The sequence below is a fragment of the Mus pahari genome, chromosome 7, assembly GCF_900095145.1.
Source record: "Mus pahari chromosome 7, PAHARI_EIJ_v1.1, whole genome shotgun sequence".
NCBI classification, from domain to species: domain Eukaryota; kingdom Metazoa; phylum Chordata; class Mammalia; order Rodentia; family Muridae; genus Mus; species Mus pahari.
In genome coordinates this window covers 23,527,836-23,534,561 of record NC_034596.1, presented here as the reverse complement: position 1 = coordinate 23,534,561, position 6,726 = coordinate 23,527,836, and positions in this window count along the sequence as shown.

Below are 6,726 nucleotides of genomic sequence, written 5' to 3'. Positions count from 1 at the left end.
GTGTGGAGAATTCGATGAGGAATAAAAAACCTTGTGATAAGTGAAGCCTACAGACTTGGTCAGGGAGACTATACAATGGTGAGCGGTCCACCATGGAAGAAGAAAGCCAGGATAACTCAGCTAATACCAAGGGATCTTCAACAGCACCAGACACTGAGCCTTCAGTTGGGCCATGCCCACAGCATAGACTTATTTGGGAAAAAAAGAGAGTTTCAATTGAGTAATCTTTATCAAGCTGGTCTGTGATCTTGTCTGTGACAGCTTGTCTTTATTGTTAATTGATGTGGGAGGGCCCAGCCCACTGTGGGTAGCACCATTTCTCATGACATGTGGTCCTGGCTGTATTAAAAAGCTAGCTAAGCATGAGTCTATGAGAAAGCAGAGAGCAAGCCAGGAAGCTGCATTCCTCCATGGTCCCCGCTTCCAGTTCCTGCCTGGGGTCTATGCCCTGACTTTTCTCCATGATGTCTGCAACATGTAAGCTGAAATGCTCTCATCCTCCCCTGAGATGCTTTTTGTTAGAGTATTTTATCACAGCAACATTAAAAACAAACAAACAAACAAACAAACAGAACAATCCAGAACATTCTCACAGCATCAATTTACTGAGACTCTCTTCCCGATGTAATGTTAATCACAGGGAGATTTGCTTAGGTTCTATCCCTAAGAGGGGCATTATGAAAAAGTAGCTTGCAGCTCACTTACACTCACCCCTCCTTTCCTCCTCGCCCGGACACCTCCCCCCCCCCCCATAGAGGCGCGGGTGTGGACAGCGCATGAGCACACACACACACACACACACACAGAGTGCACCTATGTGATAGTCCTAAGATAACTCTTCTATCTTCCTCCTTTGTGGGTAGTTGGTGGAGTGGCTAAGGATGCTGCTGATCTCCTTTGTTAAAGCATGTACACTGTCAACACAACAATGGGATCGCATTTCTAGAGAACAAGAGTAGCGTGTCCATCAGTAACACTTGGGACGATCCCTGCTATATGTTACACCAGTAATTTCATTATATGGATCTAAAGCCCTCCGTGGGCCCTAGAGCAATGGTTCTCAACCTGTGGGTTGAAACCCTTTTGGGGGTCACATATCAGATACCCTGAATATCAAACATTTACAGTACGATTCATAACAGTAGCAAAATTACAGTAATGACGTAGCAATAAAACAACTTTATGGCTGGGGGGGGGGTGTCACCACAGCATGAGGTATTAAAGGGTCGTAGCCTTAGGAAGGTTGAGGGCCATTGCTCTCGAGGATGGTGGTCCAGGTGTATTCTGATGCGGGCTTGAGCTGTTTTGGAATCTTGGCTATTTCTTGTTATATGATCGTATACACGTTTTAGCTCTCTGAAAATATTTCCTACATCTTTTGTGTATAAAGTCACTTGTGAATTCACTACAAGGCTTAGGTATGGCACAGATAACAAACCAAACTCCAGAATAAAATAACAAATCCTTGTATAAATACACAGACTTCACCTTTGATGTTACTGAGTTATTTCTCTATTCTAAGAAGTAGGAGCCACAGCCTTCGTTGTCTCCCGTTCTTCCATCACAATCTGGTCGAGAGTTGTTTGACAGCACTGTCCTCCTGACAGTGTTAGCCTGAGAACATGGAGGAGAGCGGGTGATGCTGGCCGAGGACTGTGTTTTACTCATAGCCACACTTTACATCTGAATTCCATGTAGAAATGTCTTGGAGGGTTGGGTTATCAGGAATCCATACCTCACATATTCATACAAGTAGCTGTGGTCATTTACCTGATTGTCTACCCTTCATCAGGGTATTGACTTTAGACACAGGAAATCCGTGGTATAGTATTGAGAGGTATAGCTTTAATGTCTCCACCTGGTGCTTCCTCTTGCCCGCCTTCCTATGTATTCTAGAAAAACACCTCTCTATATCAATAGATCAACACCTTCTTGAACAATTTTCTCAGGTTTGTTTTCTTTTTGTAAATTCCTCTTTGCCAGTGCTGTGACTCAGTTGGATCTGACTTGCTTTCTCTGAGGTGACACATCACACTGGGATCCTGATTTGCCCAGAGACTTTTGCAGTAATTCAGGCTTTCTCTGAGGCTGTGTCAACAAGCCCCTGCTGGTCAGCAGCAAGGGCTCTGTTCTCTGCATCTTCCTGATGTGTGAACAAAGCCACAGGGCACCCAAGTTGTCGGAGCCCAGAGAGCATACCTGGCTGGCTGCTTTTCTTTTCTCCTTTTCTCTTTGGAGAAGTAGGTGGCATCAGCTCACTTGGGGCTCTTTAAAGCAGTTCTGGGGTATCTGCCTCTGTAGGTGTCCAGTCAGAGTTATCTTCTATTGTCTGGGATACTTTTGTTCAGATTTTCTTTAAACTTGTTTGGCTTGGTGTAGAATGATTTTTCTATCTATTATAAAAAGAAATGTATCTATAAAACATCTGTCTTGTGCTGTGTTATGATTGCTCTGATTTTCTATAGTTGGGTCTTTTTTTTTTTTTTTTTCTTTCTTGTTCTCTTTCTAACCCCGCTCCCCTACCCCAGCACTGGGTCTCTAACGCGTAGCTTTGAGTGTGGTAGGTAAGTACTTCACAACTGAGCCAAAGCTCGTCTTTGACAGCTTTAGTAAACCAAACATATGTCTGCTTAACCAGGCATTAAAACACTTATTTTGTTATAAATTAGTTTTGTCTAATTTAATCTTTAAGACTTCCTAAGTATTTTGCTTGCTCAATTTTTCTAGTGACATCTTTAAAAATTAAGTAAGATTATTACAACATTAGCGGCATTAGATGAAGACAAAAATCCTCGCCATGATGTGGAATCCCTTTGCACCTATCGCCTCCAGTACTCTAGTCTGAACTCCAGCCACTCTCTCAGTTTTCAGCTCTGTTCCGGTTTTGACCAGTTTCACAGGGGAGCAACCTGACAGACAGTCCTGCAGGAGGCTGACACACCTCACCTTCAACTTCCTGCCTGCCATTTGCTAGTCAGGGAGAACTGTGAGACAAAGTACTCAGCCAGGCATGCAGGGCCTTCACACCCCACAGGCCCTGAGGCAGGAGTGCAAAGCAGAAAGGGTAGTGAGAAAGGAAACCGTGACAGGGTACAGAAACCTCGCCATCGCTGATAAAACCAAAATTGTCCGTGGAGACCTGTGTTCCTAAAGCCATCTCAGGCAAGGATGTCGAGGACAACAAATGGCGTGCTTACGTTCAGAACATTTATAACCTCAAATCTCACCATATTAGCCCTCCTCTGCCACCCCTAGATCTAAAAGCCACCTCAGAAAACCACCTTACAGATTCACTTGTAAAAGAAAATTTAAGGGCTGGTGACATGGCTCAGCGAGTAAGAGCATCGACTGCTGTTCCAAAGGTCCTGAGTTCAAATCCCAGCAACCACATGGTGGCTCACAACCATCCATAAAGAGATCTGATGCCCTCTTCTGGAGTGTCTGAAGACAGCTACAGTGTACTTACATATAATAAATAAATAAATCTTTAAAAAAAAAAAAGGAAAGAAAATTTAAGAGAAGCAGGCCAGCACATGCCATTTTTAAACTGTTCTTAAATTGTAGGTCTTGATTAATCTTCAAGTTTGCTATAATGCATTATTTTCTTAAGCATGGAATATTCTCTTCCCTCTTCCAGAAAGATTTTCATGCACAAATCAAAAGAAAAAAATCAGAATCATCCCTCTAAAATAAAATCCACTTAAAATTCCTGGCTCTTATTGGTCTAAAAATAAAATTGATTATAAAAGACTGTAAAGCAAGAAGCAGCTGGGTATGATGGTGCCTGCTGTTAATCCTAACCCTGGGGAGGCAGGGGCAAGTGGCTCTCTGTGAATTGAAGGCCACCCTGGTCCACATAGTGAGTTCCAGGACAGCCAGGACTACAGAGACAGAGAGAGACAGAGAATCAGAGAGAGACAGAAACAGAGACAGAGAGACAGACACAGAAAGAAAAAGAGACAGGGAAAGAGACAGAAAGACTGTGTCTTAATAATAGTAGTAGTAGTAGTAGTATCAGTAGTAGTAGTAAACACAACAAAATAGGAAGCACATGTATGATTCTCCATTGGTTTATGCAATGGACTTGAATTTCTCCCAGACACAGAGTTCAACTTCAGGTCTCACTTGTTAGGTTAAGTATTGAGAGCAAACTAACTTACTGCAATGAAATGACTCTAAGCAGTGAGAGCCTCATTTCTTTTGCAAGTGTCAGGCCAGGGGTGTAGGCACAGGATGGGGAGGTGGCACTGCACTGAGGTCCTTCCATGACAGTGAGCCTGCCTCTGTTTTTCACCTCCCAGGCCAGGGTGCCTGCCCTATTTGCATCTCCAGCTGATCAGCCTCCTTCACATCTCTGTTCTGACCCACAGCAACTGAGGACAGAGGAGTGCTTGGCTTTGTGACTTTATGCCTGGGGGACACCTCAGAAGCCTTGTGGATTGCTTCTATTCATGTCTTATGAGCCAGGCTTGTTCCTATGTTCTACCAACTGGAGAGAGCTAGGAGCCACAGGCTCTCACTGCGTGGTTGTGTGTCTTGTGGACACACTCAGACTCTGCTCCCAAGTATGAGGTTGTTAGGAGAGTTGTTGGGGTCAAAGTCTGGACCTGTACAACTGTAACAAATGCAGCAATTTATCTTTAAAAGGTTTATTGAGCAGGGGTGAGGGGGGGTATAGGGAACTTTCGGGATAGCATTTGAAATGTAAATAAAGAAAACAATAATAAATAAAAAAATAAAATAACCTTCAATCACCTGTGAAGAAAGTTAAAAAAAAAAAAGGTTTATTGAGAGATGAGTAATTAAGAAATGCAGGAAAACGAGATTCATTCAAGGCGGCCACATTGGGAAGAGAAACAAAGGGATCAAATAACCTCCTGAAGTCTATCTATGTTCAGGGTCCTGAAATGAGGTTTTGCTTTAAATAGCATGTCAGAGAAATGTAATCCTGGTCATGGTATGGTTCCACTCATCACTGTCTCTCTGTGAGACGATCTAACAAGTTGTCAGGACATCGTGAAACCTTTTCCTGGAAGACAGGTTCCTTCTCTGGCTGGTACCATGTTTCAGCATCTTCCCACCCCCAGTGTGAGACACCTGGAGAAATCCCTCTTTCTTAGGTACTATTTTTTTAAGAGTCAGATAGCCACCTGGGCATGATGGCGCACACCTTTAATCCTAGCACCTGGGAGTCAAAGGCAGGGGGATTTCTGAGGCCAGCCTGGTCTACAGAGCTAGTTCCCAGACAACCAGGGTTCCACCGAGAACCCCTGTCTCAAAAAATAAAACCAAACAAAACAAAAAAGGAAGAAAGCCAAAGGGAGGGGCACAACGATCTCTCTTTAGAATGACTTTCCTCATTGTTTACAGAATGAGGAAAATGGGGCCAGAAAGCAAAGCCAAAGGTGTCAGTCCCCAGAAAACCCCAGGCCAGTCCTCAGAGCAGATACCTGTGGAGAGACTCTGACAGGTAGGCAAATGTTCCCCTTTCCCCAGCCCTGTTTCTCACCTGCCCCTTCCAACCCCAGTCACACACAGACAAAGCCTCTTGATTCTCCAAACAACTATCTTTTCCTGACTTTCTTGGAAAATGTAGCTCATTCCTTCAGGGTACATCATTCAGAAAGTCTGGGCTGGTTCAGTTCCAGAAAGTTCTACTTCATTCTGGAATATTCTTTCCTATGGCTTTCTTGAGGGAAGACAGGAGCTGAAGCCATGGCTCAGTGGTTAAGAGCACTGACTGCTTTTCAGAAGACCTGAGTTTGTCAGGCTTGGTGGCACACGCCTTTAATCCCAGCACTCGGGAGGCAGAGGCAGGCGGATTTCTGAGTTCGAGGCCAGCCTGGTCTACAGAGTGAGTTCCAGGACAGCCAGGGCTACACAGAGAAACCCTGTCTTGAAAAAAACAAAACAAAGAGAGAGAGAGAGAGCAGAAGACCTGAGTTCAAACCCTGGCACCCAGGGTTCACAGTTATCTATAACTCCAGTTGCAGAGAACCTGATGATTTCTTCAGGCCTCTGAGGGCACCAGGCCCACATGTGGTGCACAGACATGTGTGCTTGCAAAACATACACACACACAAACAAACACAATAATAATAATAATAATAATAATAATAATAATAATAATAATTTTTTTAAAGAGGGAAGACAAAAAGACTTTTCTCTAACAGAAAGAAGAAATGTCAGGCTTTCTGAAGCTGGATCGGGGTGGAATTTGTTAAACCTTAGTTTTCTTCAGATGAGTCTATAGTGGGGTTTGGGGGGAAAGCATAGGCAAATATCAGTAAATCTCTCCCCTGTGTTAAATTATAAATGAATTTCTATGCCGCACAAGTGTTCAGCATCATGTATGTTCCCTCACCACCAACAAGAATTCAATGCCTGCAAGAGCCCTAACCAGGAACACATCAGAAGGTGCCTTATTTGAAGATGGAGTCTGAACAGAGGTAATCTTAGTTAAATGGGTCATTAGGATGGGCGTCCTCCTAAAAAGACATTAGGTTCAGAGCAAAGTGTGAAGATGTGGGGAGAAGGAGGCTCTCGGCAAACCAAGAGGAAGACTCAGAAACCCAGAGCCCAGGGCTGCGAGCAGGCGTCTGTGCTTCTGCTGTTTAAGAGCCCTGTTCTCTGGAAATGCGTTACCACACCCCTCCCAAACCAGGGAGATGCAACAATGCAGACACCGAAGCAGGAAGTTGCTTAATATTTGCTGATTTTTTTTTT